Below are 15,144 nucleotides of genomic sequence, written 5' to 3'. Positions count from 1 at the left end.
CCTGGTAATACATACCCGGTCAGCTCCTTCATCCAGAATCAATGGTTGGTTTCTGATTTGTTTGGGAGCAACCTGGCATTACAAAGGAGCAAGGTAAGGTTCCAATGGTGGTGGTAACTGCTCCTCAAAGAACTGGAAGGGGAAACAGCTATTAGATTTGTGATTCCCCTTCCCCTGTAATGGCCTGCTGACCAGCCAACATTACTTCTTCTGTGCCCCACCACCACCGGAATTGTTGCCCCATAATTAATGGATATGCCCCGTCTCCCCATCTCCATACAACTATAGACACATTAAATGTGTCTCACCCAAGGGATGATTAAAACAGAAGCTGAAGTATTATATACGTACCCACTCACCCACACAAGGTTCTTGGGCCAGGAAACCTGGCCCTCGATAGCCCCAAAGTGGCTCCTCCAAAGGGGTGATGCCCCTTTGGTGTCACTCCGCTGGTGGTGACCCCACCACCACAAGCAGTATGCTTTTATATGCCCAGAGATGGCCACTCTGGGGAAATGGTATGCAGGGATTCTAAGTCATGCCTGGGCCCCAATCCTGCACAGATTCCCCACAGAGCAGCCACAGCCAGAGGCCCCAGTCCCACAGGTCAAGAAGGGGCTGGCAGTTGGTCTCTCCCTCTCCTTCTCCTGCAGGCAACAGAGAGCCAATACCAGTCTCTCACCCTGGGGGCTGTCCAGGAAACAGGTGGTCTCTCCTTCTGAAGCAGGGCTACTTAATCAAAATGGGTAAACTCCATTTGAGGAAAACCTTTAATTTTTGCAGATTTCTGTAAGGACTACTTCTCAGCTTAAACATCCACATCCTGGAACATGCAATGAATAAAATCTATTGTTTTCTGTAGATAGGAATATAGCAATTACTTAGCTCATGAAGACTGTGCTAAACCTTTTTTTTTTTAAAGTACGCACATGGCCAGCATACATTCTCATTTGTAAACTTATTACATAACTATACAGTGCAACATATAGACCTCCTCACAGCTAATGGTCAGAACAAATCAGCTGAAACTGAACCAAACAAAAACACCATTTCTAACATAAAATGGAAACTGTAAGGTGCTACCATTTTATACTTGTTAGGAGCATAGCAAAATTAGAGGGGGCTCTGAGACAAGAAGCAAAGATGGGCCCCTTGCCTTCCTCTCCCCCACGCTCCCAGTGCCTTTGCTGCAAAGGAACTGTAAGGCCAGGGTGAAAAACAGAGCTCTTGGCATTCCCTTTCTCTCACTCGTATGCAAATGGTATCACACATTCTGCAAGCACTCAGTCATATTCACACACATACACTTGCATGCACACATCCCCCTGGTTCAGAAATATTTGTTTAACATATATACCTACTACAATATCCTCATATATTCATACAACACTAACAATGAAGAACAAGCTGTCAGCCAGTTGGTGGGGCCCCCACCTCAGGGACACAGTGACTTTATCCCCCACCATTCAATTATGGCTACACCCCTGGCAATCAGAGCTGCAATAATCAGTAACTAAGCCTGAGCTGTTATGAATGACCTCTGTTATATTTCCCTCAGTGAATTAGGATTAATAATATACATTTATTAGGAAAGCCATTCCTGAAATCTAGTATCAAAGCATGTTTGCAGTTGTGGCTTGATTACTTCCACGTTGGTACAAAGTAATTATGTTTTCTGAATGGAGGAATGGGGGCATTCTCCTTTAATCAAACCACAAATTCAAGTAAATTTTTCCTTATATGGAAAAAAGACCTCTAACCGGCTTTATATATCTATATATCTATCTATATATCTATATTTATAGCTCCTTACCTGCTCGGAAAGTTCTGATACTTTAGCTGCTGCTGCTGCTGCTTCCTCTGTCCTCTGAGAGACCTTTGTCCTTTTACAAGAATATACAGCAGGTTAGGTTTGTACTTTCATTTTCCATCTCTCCATAGAGAGATCGGCAGGAGTCTGCAGGATGCTCTGGAGCTCATTGCTGTGCAGTTCCACATCTTTGACTCTGAAGAACAAAAGTGTGTCTCACACACCCATTTTGTTTGTGCTCTAAATATATTCTCCAGGTTGGTGCAGCATTATAGCTAAGGAATGGTTCACATATGGCCTAAGTACATAGATTATCAGTGTGGTCTATTACATGAGTAATCCCAAAATTCATGACTTTGCCCTCTATGTGCATATAAAATTTAATGAGACCAGGACCTATACAAGTAGGTCTTACTTGCATGATCACTGAAAAATGATTTACAGTGCAAAAGCATATACACACATTCCCTGGTCCTCATTACAGTTTACATGCTTAGTAGGAGAGGATACATGAACCATCAGTGAAGGCTTGTAGTTTGCAAACATATGTTATAATATCTTGTTGTGACTCTAATCTTTTTCTAGCTCTATGAGGTATAATTCCCTATGGATATCAATGGGGGAGTTTTTCCTGTGTTTTCTGGGACATTAATGAATTGTTCTAGAGTTCTGGCTTTTTTAGGTAGTCTGGGCAAGGTCTGAAACCTACCTGCAAAAATAGCATGCTTCTACCTTTCTTGGTTTGGTCTGGGAGATTCATGTCAGTGAATTAGTGGGGGCTTGCAGTTTGCAAGCATATTAACATCTTATCTCTCTGTCACTCTGGTCTTGCTATCTCTATGTGGTCTCGTTCCCCATGCTTTCCAATGGGTGCATTTTCCCAGAATTTCCAGGAAAGTAATGAATTTATCTGGGATTTGCCCCCCCCCCCTTTTTTGGTCATCTGCGCAAAGTCTGGAATCTACCTACAAAAATGGCATGTTTCTATATTTTGTGGTTTGGTCTGGGAGTTTCTTCTCAATGAGTGAGTCAGTTAGTCAGTGAGGCCCAAGCAGGTTTATATTGTAGATGTGCTTAAGTGTTTCTACTCCACCTTCTCATTTGTCAGTTCTCAAGGCAACCTTAATCTGTCATCTGCAATATATTGATAATGCCTGTCTGCTGTGCATGGATGTCATAAATATTCCTGATCTAATACATGAAAAGTCAACTGAACACTTTAAAAATCACTTTATTTTTTGGAGGAGTTAGACTTTCTTTATCTGCAGGTGATTTTATCTAGGACAACATGGGTTATTTTTCTGAGACTTACTAGTCAAGAGCACAATATATGTGCCTTATTCAGACATTACTATCTGTGTTCAGTTGTCTGTACACATGCACATGTTTTTGTGAAAATGTCTATATATGCATTCATTTTATAAGTAAATCTGGGTGCAGGTCCCTCAGTTGCATGGTACAGATAGTAAACAACAACAAATATTTATATACCACTTTTCAACAAAAGCTTCCAAAACAGTTTACACAGAGAAATAATAAATAAATAATTTTGAAAAAAACTGCTGTACCTGTGTTCAACAGAAGTGTGAATTACTGTACATGCATACAGATCTGGTGTGCACACTGTGTGGTGTTTTTGGTTAATCCATTCCTCGATCCAGGCCAGCTTTTAAATGGGCTTTAGTTACTTGTATTCCAGTCCTGGAGTTGAGGCAGGGCTAATTAACAGCCAGCCGTAAGAGCACTGAAGTAAGACTGCAGTTGCCTCTCTGTACCTAATATCTATTTCATTAAACTGTTAATATTCGTGATTCAACCACTGCCTTGACCTTGTACACCACAACTCTTTCCCTTGAATTCTACACACTGTACACAGCTTGTATGTGTGTTGAACGTAACATGAATCGGGCTACTGCTTGTGAACTAAAATGCATTCTCCCACCTCAGTAAACTGGCCCATGAAGGGTTGCTCTCACCATCATTACATAAGGCCACAGTGGTCAATGAAAGCAACCTTCATGCAGTCACCATTCTGAGAAGCAGCAGGTTATGGAAAAAATGGGACATTATACAGAGGGAGGGCCTTATTCCCCAATAAAACTATAGAATAACTGTGTACTGTTAGTACAAGGAAGTAGGCAACGTTTTGCCGAAAGAAAGACTCTGTGCCAGAAAGTCAAGTAGGAAGGCGGGCCAATGTAGTATATTAATTTGAACTAAAGAATCAACCATTGACAGAAGATCTCTAATCATGTGGGTGTGACACCCTCTGTGTAGCAGATTCATAAAGTGTAGGGACACAAAGGAACTGAAGGTCTTACTAAAGCAATTATCTCAGTATTTTGTCATCATACATTCTATCCAAACAGCTCACATTATCCATGCTACAATTTGTCCCACATAGAAAGAATGAAAAAGTTATCCAGAGGTGTTTTTTTAGGAAAAGAAGAAACATATCTCACGGATATATCCTCTGTGATAAGGCAGTTAGGAATGAGTTAACTGAAAAAATTCCCTCCCGACAGCAAGTTGCTAAGCAACAATTGTCAATGATTAACTGTCTGGGCTGATCAAGGAGAGAGCAGGAACTTTTTTAAAAATTTATGATTTTATTGCAAGCCATAAGGCTTCAGATATACCAAAGAGAGAGAGAGTGCTGATACCGTGGAGATAACAAAGAGCCTGAACACCATGTTGCGCTGAAACAGAAAATAAATTTTATTTACACTTCCAAACCTTTCCCCTTTCCCCACACAGTGCCATATACTGAACTCCTGTATATACAAATATTAACACATCACCCTTTCTAAGAAAATGGGATAGCAATTCAACAAAGCTTCCTAAACTTACTTTTCCCCATTTGAATGAAAATAAAAAATACTCTAAAGTCGTGTGAGAACAAGGTAGACTATCTGAAACCTCGGCTTCCTGTCAGGAATTATTCTGCCCTATTGAGAGTTTGTCACTAAGCCTGAGTATCCCGTGGGCTTCCAGATAGTCTTTTAGAAATCCTGGAGGTTGACTCTTCCTGTCTGGATACCTGCTCATAAAGGAAGGGACTGAAGCATCAGCTGGGGGTATGTCCTGGGTAATATTGTCTGCAGACTGTGCTTCAGTGATGTCTTCTGGAATCACTATTGAATCTCCTGTCAATAGGGAAGTGCAAAACAATTCTGGTACAAAATGATTTGTACCTGAATCTGGCCGATTTGGGTGATTTGTAGACAAAACAAATCACCCCTGTCCTCAATTGCCCAGATTTGGGTACCAAAAAAAATCACCCCTGATTCGGACCCTCAAAAATTGGAGATTTGGACCTAAATTTCGTGGCCAAAATAGGTTAGGTGGTAGTGCCCAATGGCTGGAAGCTACCTCCCAAATTTCAAAGAAATAGGGCAAAGGGGTGATGTTTAAAGAATTTTTGAAGTTGGTGCATCTTTAAGCTTTTTCCCATAGGGAATAATGGATATTTCAGCAGCCTTATTTATAACTATAGTTTGTCATTGAATCCTACCATTTCCTACCAAAGAATCTACTCTCAGAACACCTCAGAAACAACAAAACCCAGGGCCCCGTGGACTCATATTGGGGGTGGTTGGCACCCTATGTGCACTAAACCACAACCCTCTCTGGGCCACCCTGGTGTCCCCCAAGTGTAGTTATGGGGCTGCTGAAATCCCCATTATTCCCTATGGGGGAAAAGCTTAAAGATGCACAAACTTTAGAAATACTTTAAATATCACCCCTTTCACCAATTTATTTGAAATCTGGGTAGTAGCAGGCACCCATTGGGGTACTACCACCTGACCCACTCTTCTGCCCCTGAAACCCCTTTTCTGCCCCAAATCTGCCCCAAAGACATGTCAACTTCAATTATTCTTTAAAAATCACCCCTTTGCCCAATTCCTTTGAAATCTGTGTGGTAGCTTCCTTGCACCCATTGGGCACTACTATTCACTACAACCCACTCTGAGCCACCCTGGTGCCCCCCCCCGGGAGTAATAACTAAGGTTGCTGAAATCCCCATACCCACGATACACACCCAGAGGATTGGGGTAAGGGAAGCGCATGCTCCTCTAACCTTTTTTAATGGGGGGGGGCATTTAAGCAGGCTGGCTGCCGGGAACTGCATGGCTCCAGTTGCAGCACATAACCTGCCGAAGCCAGGCTAGGTCATGAGAATAGCCTTAAACTATCGTCCAAACTGACTCTTAGTCAGTAGCACACAATTCACATAAAATTTGCTGCCATACGATTTCATCAGAAGACTTCTGTATAAGTGTCATGATTCCTACCCAAGCGAGAGGAGCAGTGAGGGGGAGTTCACTGGGGTGAATCTTTGGCTGCAAGTGATTCTCAGTAGGCTGCTACCATCTAGTTTATTTTGATGTCGGATGAAGCACTCTTTCCACATAAGATTCCTGGGGGAGGTTAAAATGGCAAAACCCTTCCAAAAAAGGCATCCAAAGGTGTGTGACTAAGGCAGACCCAAAATGAAGAGTAGCACTGTAGCAAATAGCGAATGGCAGATTCAAGCCCAGCCTTTGTCTCAGAGCAAGTCTACATGAGGAAAAGAAAAATGCTGATTAATTCCCTCCATGTTTGCTCAACTAAGACTGTTCCTTTAAAACTTAACTATTTCTTGGTAATCGCTGCCACCACACCCTAATTACAGAGTTTAACTCCTCCCTGGATTTGGGTGAGTGTCCAAGGAGACTCAAAATACAAAAACCTCCCACTTGCAGCCTACACGTGGTGAGAAAACTTGGTGGGTTGCTGAACAATTAACCTTGAGGCATGTCTGCACCCGAGTAAAACTGGTTTTCCTGAGTTAAAAATCTACTCAGAGGCAGGTGAAATTACAAAGAATAAGAAGAGAAAACTTTATTCAAAAGACTACAGACTGCATCAGTCTGAGGCTCTAGCTGCTTCAGTTACAGGTAACAGAGACACTCAGTACTTGCAAGAATACTTCAAAAAGCACTCCAGTTGACAGTGGGAGTGGTACACTTTAAAATCATGGTTACCCAGTTGCAAAGATAATTCAAGGAGCATCCCCAATTGTAAGGACTCTTTATAGGGAACAGACACTTCTACAGATCCCTAGTTGGAAGAAAGGGCTCAGGCTAGCATTGTTCTTAGTTTGTTACATTACAGATAAAAGCACAATAAGCCACATGTAAGGATTTGCAGTAGCACCAAAAAAGAAAAGAAAAGAAATCTAACGTGAGTAAGCTAACAAACTGTTCCCTCGCTAAACCCTTCAGAAGCCCAGAAGCCCTGGCTTCCTTCCCCCTTGAAACTCACCCCAAGCTCCAGGAGAGAATTCAAGCTTCCTGCAATCCTATGTCCCAAGGATCTGCAGATGTCCTTCCATGAGATAGTTCTTCAGGCTAGCTTTTGCCATGAGGCACAAACTCCATTGCTCCCCACTAAGCCTTCCGCCCATTCTCCCTCATCTCCTGCCTCGCTCCAACTCAGAACAAATAACTCCTTCACTTCCTGCCACAAGACCCTCTATGTCCTGGTCACTGTGTGCTGAGTGGCTGATCCCTAGAGGTCACTGCCTGATGGACAGGACAGGGTTCACATCTAGTTCACTCTTTAGGGGGAAAGGAAAGCTGTTCCTGACTGATCACAACAAGCACACCTCAGTAACAGGGATTTATTATGAAATCAAAAGAAAAAGGTATGCAATAAGAACAATTGCCTTTTCGTAAAACTGATTGTAAGAGAGAGTTTTCATTAAATTAGGCAACTCAGATTCCAAGTAATACAGGGCAGGGGGAACTTTCCTAATGAATCTAACTGTACTGATCCTTATTACTCACAGGCTGCGGCCTTCTGAAATCCCCAGCAGCTGACTGCTGCTTCCTCAGGGCCCTCCATGGACAGACTAACAGACAAGCCAAAGCTTCTGCTGATGGCTGAGCCTGAAATCCCCACCCAATCCTCTAGATTGCTCCATTGGAGTTGAACTTCCCGGGCTTTTTTCCTGTTTAGGAGAGGCCCACCCTTCCAGCAGTTGCTCTAAGCCTAGTCCTCCCCCCAATCATTATTATCACTACAATAATAATTGACAGAATAATGTCTTCCATTTCAGAGAAAGACACAGATGAACTGGCTGAGTCACAAAGCTCCATTTAGAATTAAGGAGGCTGCATTCTTCAAAAGTAAACTGCTAAACCACTGAGAATCTCATGATCATCTATTGTTTTACTCTGCAGACTTCAGGTGGGCATTTTCCAACCCAGGTATGGTTAATTTGTGAATGTAGCACATCTAGCAGCTGTCACATTATAGACTCTCACTACAGTCCAGGACTTCATATGCATTCCAGTAAGCACATGGAGCTTACGTGGAGATGACTTCCCCATTCACTGTAAATCAGGGAGGGTGTGGAGCTGTCTTCCAGTGGAAAGAGAATGTCCTTGTAGTTGGGGGACATCTGTATGCTCCCCACCAACACAGCAAATAGTTTGGTCAGAGTAACCCAATAGCACATATTGGTTTTAGGCAGCTGTTTTCATGTAGGCATCTATGAGGCAGTAGTGGGCCTGCCATCACTGTACATGTGTTGTTGTTTTTCCAGTTTATGTTCACACCATTAGTTGGGATGTCTGCCACTGTCTCCATATGATGCTCATTTTAAATTGAATTCCACATAATGGCAGCTAACCGTAGCCCTCTTCAGACATGCAAAAACAAAGAAAAAGAGAAAAAAAGCATGCTGTACTCATGTACAGTGTCCTAAGAGTGCTGCAGCAATGCCCACCCAGGTGCTGACACACTGAAAAGCCTCGGCTGTCATGCATCCATGCTTATAGAGTTTTTCTGAAAAGGCAAATATTGTAACTGTGATGGCAGTGGCTTCCTTGATCAGAAGCCTGGGTCTCTCAGCCTTCTGATCAAGGAAGCAACTGTCAACTGATCAAGGAAGCAACTGTCAACTGATCAAGGAAGCAACTGTCACCACACTTACAGTGCTCGACTCTTCAGACAAACTCTGTTTGGACACTACAGGAATTTGCATTACAATGCCACTGAAGAAGGCCTGATGTAGGCTGAAACGTGTTTGGCAAAAGCGAATACATTTGTGGGCTATTATGAATGCCAGTGTTCTATAAGACTCAGAACCTGTTGGACCATCAAATTCAAGTACCATTGGATCTTTCTTATATCTACACTGAGCTTATATCTACTTATATCTACTTATATCTACACTTATTTATTGAGAAACTTGTCATATGAAAGAGTGATTTGCAAGTTCCCAATTGTTTTATATTGATATTGGTGGTTCTGATGGTAAAAATTTGTGTTATTTCATAGATATGTGTTTTTATTAGGTGATATGTATTGTTAATATTTATGGGTCGTAAGAGTATATATATTTATTAAATATCCATTTGTTCCATCCCATGTTTTTATGAATACTAGATATTTTTACTATTTGTAGCTTTGATAGTTTTCACCATCTTCCATGAATATATATATTTTTAAATTGTAGTTTTTAGGTTCTTTGATAGTGGTGGGTTCTTCTGGTTGGTTTTGTGTTTTTGGTTGGACTCACCTTGGTTCTTTTCATTCCTTTGAAGAAAAATAATGTCACTTCCGAGAATCTAAGCAGAAGTGATGTAACACCAAAGAATATTCCACTTCTGCTTTTAATAGTAAGTAAAATTATTCACTAAATACTTTTAAACACAATTTTTAAAATGCACCCCTAGAGGTTCTCATGGCAAGCAGAGGGAAGTCAGAAAGTGGCTTTTTAAAAACTCAGCCCCGATCAGGGGCGGGGCTGGGGAAAAGCAGATTTCCACCAGAATTTGGAGATTCATAGTGCTCTGACATTTTCCGAACTGGTTCAGAGAAGTCTGACCTGAACTGGGCTGTGCAATTTTGGGTTCGGACTCTCTCCAACCCCCTCCAATTTGGATAAAATTGAACCATGTCCAGTTTCACTGATCCAAATTTCCACTGGCCTGATCAGTAGGACTTGATGGCACCTAATCAATCAATCAATCAATCAATCAATCAATCAATCAATCAGTAGTGTTTGGTTTCTGATGTCCCATTTACACTTGCATGTCATCATCTGATGTTCCAGCAATCAAGTGGTGAACATGCATGAGGGAACAAGCCCTAAGTGACAGATGATGAGACAAGGATCCTGCAAATAGAAATCAGAGTGGGCAAATGCTGGGATTATAGGATATGAGGCAGAAGAAGACAGAGAAAGTCAAAAGCATAGAGAAACTGAGACAAAACTGAATTTGTTTCAGCTACAGAAGTTGATAAGAGGATGGGGTTTGAAATGTGGTCATCCAGCTGTTGTTGGACTACAAGACTCACCAACCCCAGTCACAAAAGACAGTAGCAAGGGACGTTGGAAGTTGTAGGCCAACATCTGCAGGAAGGTGCTGTGGCTGGCCACCCTGACTAAACTTGGCTTGTCACTGCAAGCCCAAAGGGCAAAACTCAGACAACTGTCTAACTCTGCCATATTGATAGATCAATTGATGCCAGGACTGTGAATGAATCATGCTGAGTACAAGCAAGGCTCTAGGTCTTGGGAGAAACAATGGGGGATAAGTTTGTCCACCCTTGTCCTGGCTTTGCAATGTTTATGCATCTCTTCCTTGCCAAATGTAATCATGATATTTGCTTTTGAAACTGCATTTGCCAAGAGTAAGCCTATTAAGGTCTTAGAAATAACACACATAGATAATAGCACTAGGGGTGTGCAATTTGGGTTTTCGGTGATTCGGTTCAGAAATCACCCCCGTTCTGTTCTGTGCCTGGATATGGGCTACACGAATCACCCCTGATTCGGTTCAGATTCAGATTAAATCTGAATCTGAATTGATTCGGGTTAGAAAAATGGGTCCCAGGGGCAAAATAGTGGGGTGGGGTGGTAGTGCCCAATGGGTGGAGGCTTCCACCCAAATTTCAGGGGCATTGGGCAAAGGGCTGATTTTTGGGGAATTTTTGAAGTTTTAGTGTCTTTGGGGCAGTTCAGGGGCATAGCGTGGGATCTGGGCCAAAAGAGTGGGGTGGAGTGGTAGTGCCTAATGGATGGAGGCTACCACCCCAATTTCAGAGTGATTGGGCAGAGGGCTGATTTTTGGGGAATTGTTGACGTTTATGCGTCTTTAAGGTTTTTCTCCATAAAGAAGCATGGAGGTGTCAGCAAATGTATAGCTTCACGCGGGGGGCAAAGGGGTGGCCTAGAGCAGTGTGGGGTTGGTGGTAGTGCCAGGTAGGGGCAAGGAAGCTACCTGAATTTTTTCAAAGGATTTGGGCAGAGGGCTGATTTTTGGTAAATTGTTGAAGATTACGCGTCTTTAAGCTTTTTCCTCATAAGGTATACATGGAGCTTTCAGCAGCCCCATAAGTGCACTTGTGGGGTGCTGGGGTGGCCCAGAGCGAGTGGTGGTGTAGTGCACATAGGGTGCCAAACACCCCCATGGGTTTCTAACCCATGGGGTACAGGGTTCTGTTGTTTCTGAGGTATTCTGAGTGTGGATTCTATGATAGCAAATTAGAGTGGATTCATGGTGTTTCATTGAAACTCACTCTGGGCCACCCCAGCACCCTCCAAGTGCACTTATGGGGCTGCTGAAAGCTCCATTATTATACCTTATGAGGAAAAACCTTAAAGACGCGTAAACATTAACAATTCCCCCAAAATCAGACCTCTGCCCAAATCCTTTGAAAAAATTCAGGTAGCTTCCTTGCCCCTACCTGGCACTACCACCAACCCCACACTGCTCTAGGCCACCCCTTTGCCCCTGACATGAAGCTATACATTTGCTGACACCTCCATGCTTCTTTATGGAGAAAAACCTTAAAGACGCTAAAACTTCAACAATTCCCCAAAAATTGATATCACTATACTGATAACAGTTCAAAGTTTGGAACATTTCAGAGAAGATTGGAAACTTTATTCGTTGTATTTAAATAATTGTTCCTCTAATATAGATCTTACAGCTGATTTTGGAGTTGGAAGAGCAGGGGAGGCAGGTTTATGGTTTGCTTTTAAAGTTTTAAGATAAACTTTAGATTTGTTATTTCATGAAGGAGATGAGCAGGAAGTCCATTCTTGTGGTTGTGTTTGTTATGGTTGTTATTAGTGTTAAAAATTAATAAAAATTAAATGTAAAAAAAAAACAAAAAACAATTCCCCAAAAATCGGCCCTCTGCCCAATCACTCTGAAATTGGGGTGGTAGCCTCCTCCCATTAGGCACTACCAAACCACACCACTCTTTTTGCCCAGATCCCACGCTATGCCCCGATCTGCCCCAAAGACACTAAAACTTCAAAAATTTCCCCAAAATCAGCCCTTTGCCCAATTCCCTTGCAATTGGGGTGATAGCCTCCACCCATTAGGCACTACCACCCCACCCTGCTATTTTGCCCCTGGGACCCAAAATTCGAGCTGACATCACATCAGACCTTTTTGCATTCAAATCAATGGAGGCAAAAGGCGGGAAATTCAAAGAGACGTCATCCCGAATCACCCAAATTTTTCGGGCACGAATCAGAGGTGATTCAGCTCGGGCACGAAAAATATCGGGGGGCATCGGGGCTGATTCGATTCGGCCACGAATCACCCGAAATTGCTCATTTCAGGCACAGATCAATCTGTGCCTGAAACATTTTGCACATCCCTAAATAGCACCTACACAATTTGGGGGTGCATTTCACACACATAGAATTTAAGGCTGATTTCCTTGCATCTTATCTGACTGATAATTTTCTGGGACCAAAAACGCACCTCAAGACTTACACAGCTGACTACAAAACTGTCACCCTCAGGGAGACAGGAATATTTTGAGTACATTGAAGGAGAAACAGTTCCGCTTGATAGCCATAAACAGTATCAGACACAACCCTCAACCCCGGATCCTCGAGCCTTAATTGGCATGAGAGAGATCTTGTGATGGGCTATTGTTGACACTCCCTGGAGACACGAGGAGGATGGTGGCCGTGTCTCCCTGAGAGATGAAACCCGGATCGTGGAGTTATCCAGGAATAAAAAGGGGAGTCCCCCAGAGACATGGGCCAGTAGGTGGTTAGAATGGTAGCATAGCCACATGGTTTTAAAAAACAATTCTGTCTTTTTCCCCATTCAAAAGTGGGGTGGTTTTTGTTTTTTTCATTTTTAAAAAACAAAAGCCTGTCCTCCAGCCCTCTGTGCCCATAATATATCAGTATTAATATTCTCTGCCCAGCAGCCTACAGGCTCTGAGTGGGCAGGAAGGCACAGTCTTTAGCCTCCTCCCTGTGCCCATTCACCCCCACCCCAAACTCAACTGCAACTTTCTGAGGCCATGGCAAAAATTAACCCCAAACCCACTAACCCTTTCACAGAGCACACACGGACAGGTATACTATGCTTTCCCCCAACATAATCTCAAGTCCAACAGTATATATATTATGTAATTCAAATGCCTTGGATGGTTTGTTGTTGTGCCTGTATTTTGGAGACCTCATGGATGGGCACAGGAAAGGTTCTCTTTCTCTGTGTGTGTGGACTTCTTTGCAATGAAGTTTGGGTCATATTGTGACTTGTAGAATCATCAGTATTTTTATTCAAATTCAAGTGCTTGCATCTACAATAGGTTGTGCTGGTGTCACAGGCTCCGATTTGTTGCAGAAATGTGAAACAATGTGCCAAAAAATTGTGTGCCATTCTTGTCATCATCACTCTTTTACTTGTTTAGGTAGGAGTGGGGCCAAACCTCACTGTTCCACTAGCAGAATGTTGTTTTGCACCCTTCCTTACTAACCCTGCTTCTATTATTTCTTGTTTACACAGTCAGACAGGTGTTATTGACTGGTTTGTTTTATCCAGACATCGAGTCCTTCCCAAGGACCTGGGATGGCTGAATTTTATCATCAATACTGTTGGTTATTATAGATATCGTCGCAAAATATAGGCTGTTCCCAGTAAAGTTGCTTTTTGTAATTGGCTGATGGTGATTTCTGTGGCCCCTATGGTGTTGAGGTGCTCTTCTAGTTGTTTTGGAATTGGACCTAGGGTGCCAATTACCATTGGGATTATTTTTGTCTTTTTCTGCCACAGCCTTATTATTATTATTATTATTATTATTATTTTTATTTTATTTTATTTTATTTTTTACATTTATATCCCACTCTTCTTCCAAGGAGCCCAGAGCGGTGTACTACATACTTGAGTTTCTCTTTCACAACAACCCTGTGAAGTAGGTTAGGCTGAGAGAGAAGTGACTGGCCCAGAGCCACCCAGCAAGTATCATGGCTGAATGGGGATTTGAACTCGGGTCTCCCCGGTCCTAGTCCAGCACTCTAACCACTATACCATGCTGGCCGGGTGCCACAGATGAAGTGTGTCTGTTGCTTGTGGATGAAAAATGCTTGGGGGAGGGAGGGCAGGGCACATTTGATGCAGTTGTTGGCCCTAGTCTGCTGCCCTAGTCTGCTACATCTGTGATATCACAGGCTTGCTTGCTTGTTTGTTGGTGGCTGCTACTGTTACCCTGCTTTGGGAGGGGGCACATGGAGCAGTGCATTTCATTGTTGTTGTTTCACACTGTTGTCTGTAGATCAATTGCATTTCTGGAGGGGGGGACACAATGGATGTGGTAAGTGACACAGTGGATGTGCATGACCTTTGGGAAACCATGTTCTTTGCAAAGTTCTGCTGTTGTTGTTGATGGTGTGTGCTGCATCCACCCTATGGGACAATGGGGACAGACAGTGCCCATTTCTGCCTGTGGGTGCCTCCTAGGAGTGCCACAGTGGGCACAGCGGTAGTGCCCCAATGGGTTCCTGCTGCTATCCAGGTTTCAGAGTGATTGGGCAAAGGGTTGATTTTTAAAGAATTTCTGAAGTTTGCATGTCTTTGGGGCAGATTCTGAGCAGAAAGTGACTTCAGAGGCAGAAGATAGGGTTGGGTGGTAGTGTCCCAATGGGTGCCTGCTACCATCCAGATTCCAAAGGAATTGGGCAAAGGGCTGATTTTGAACGAATTTCTGAAGTTTGTGCATCTTTAACCTTTCCCCCCATAGGGAATAATGGGGATTTCAGCAGTTCCATAACTCCACTTGTGGGGCACTGGGTTGTCCCAGAGCGAGTGGTAGTGTAGTGCACATAGGGTGCCAACCACCCCATACCCACAAGCCCATGGGGTACTGGGTTTTGTTTCTGAGGTGTTCTGAGTGTAGATTCTCTGGTAGCAAATGAGAGTGGATTCTCTCATTTGTGGGAGGTGAGTGGTAGTGCCCAATGAGTGTAAGCTACAACCCAAATTTTAAATAAATTGGGCAAAGGGGTGATTAAAAGAAATGAA

Source organism: Hemicordylus capensis, chromosome 6, assembly GCF_027244095.1.
Source record: "Hemicordylus capensis ecotype Gifberg chromosome 6, rHemCap1.1.pri, whole genome shotgun sequence".
NCBI lineage: Eukaryota > Metazoa > Chordata > Lepidosauria > Squamata > Cordylidae > Hemicordylus > Hemicordylus capensis.
Note: the sequence above shows the minus strand (reverse complement) of the source record.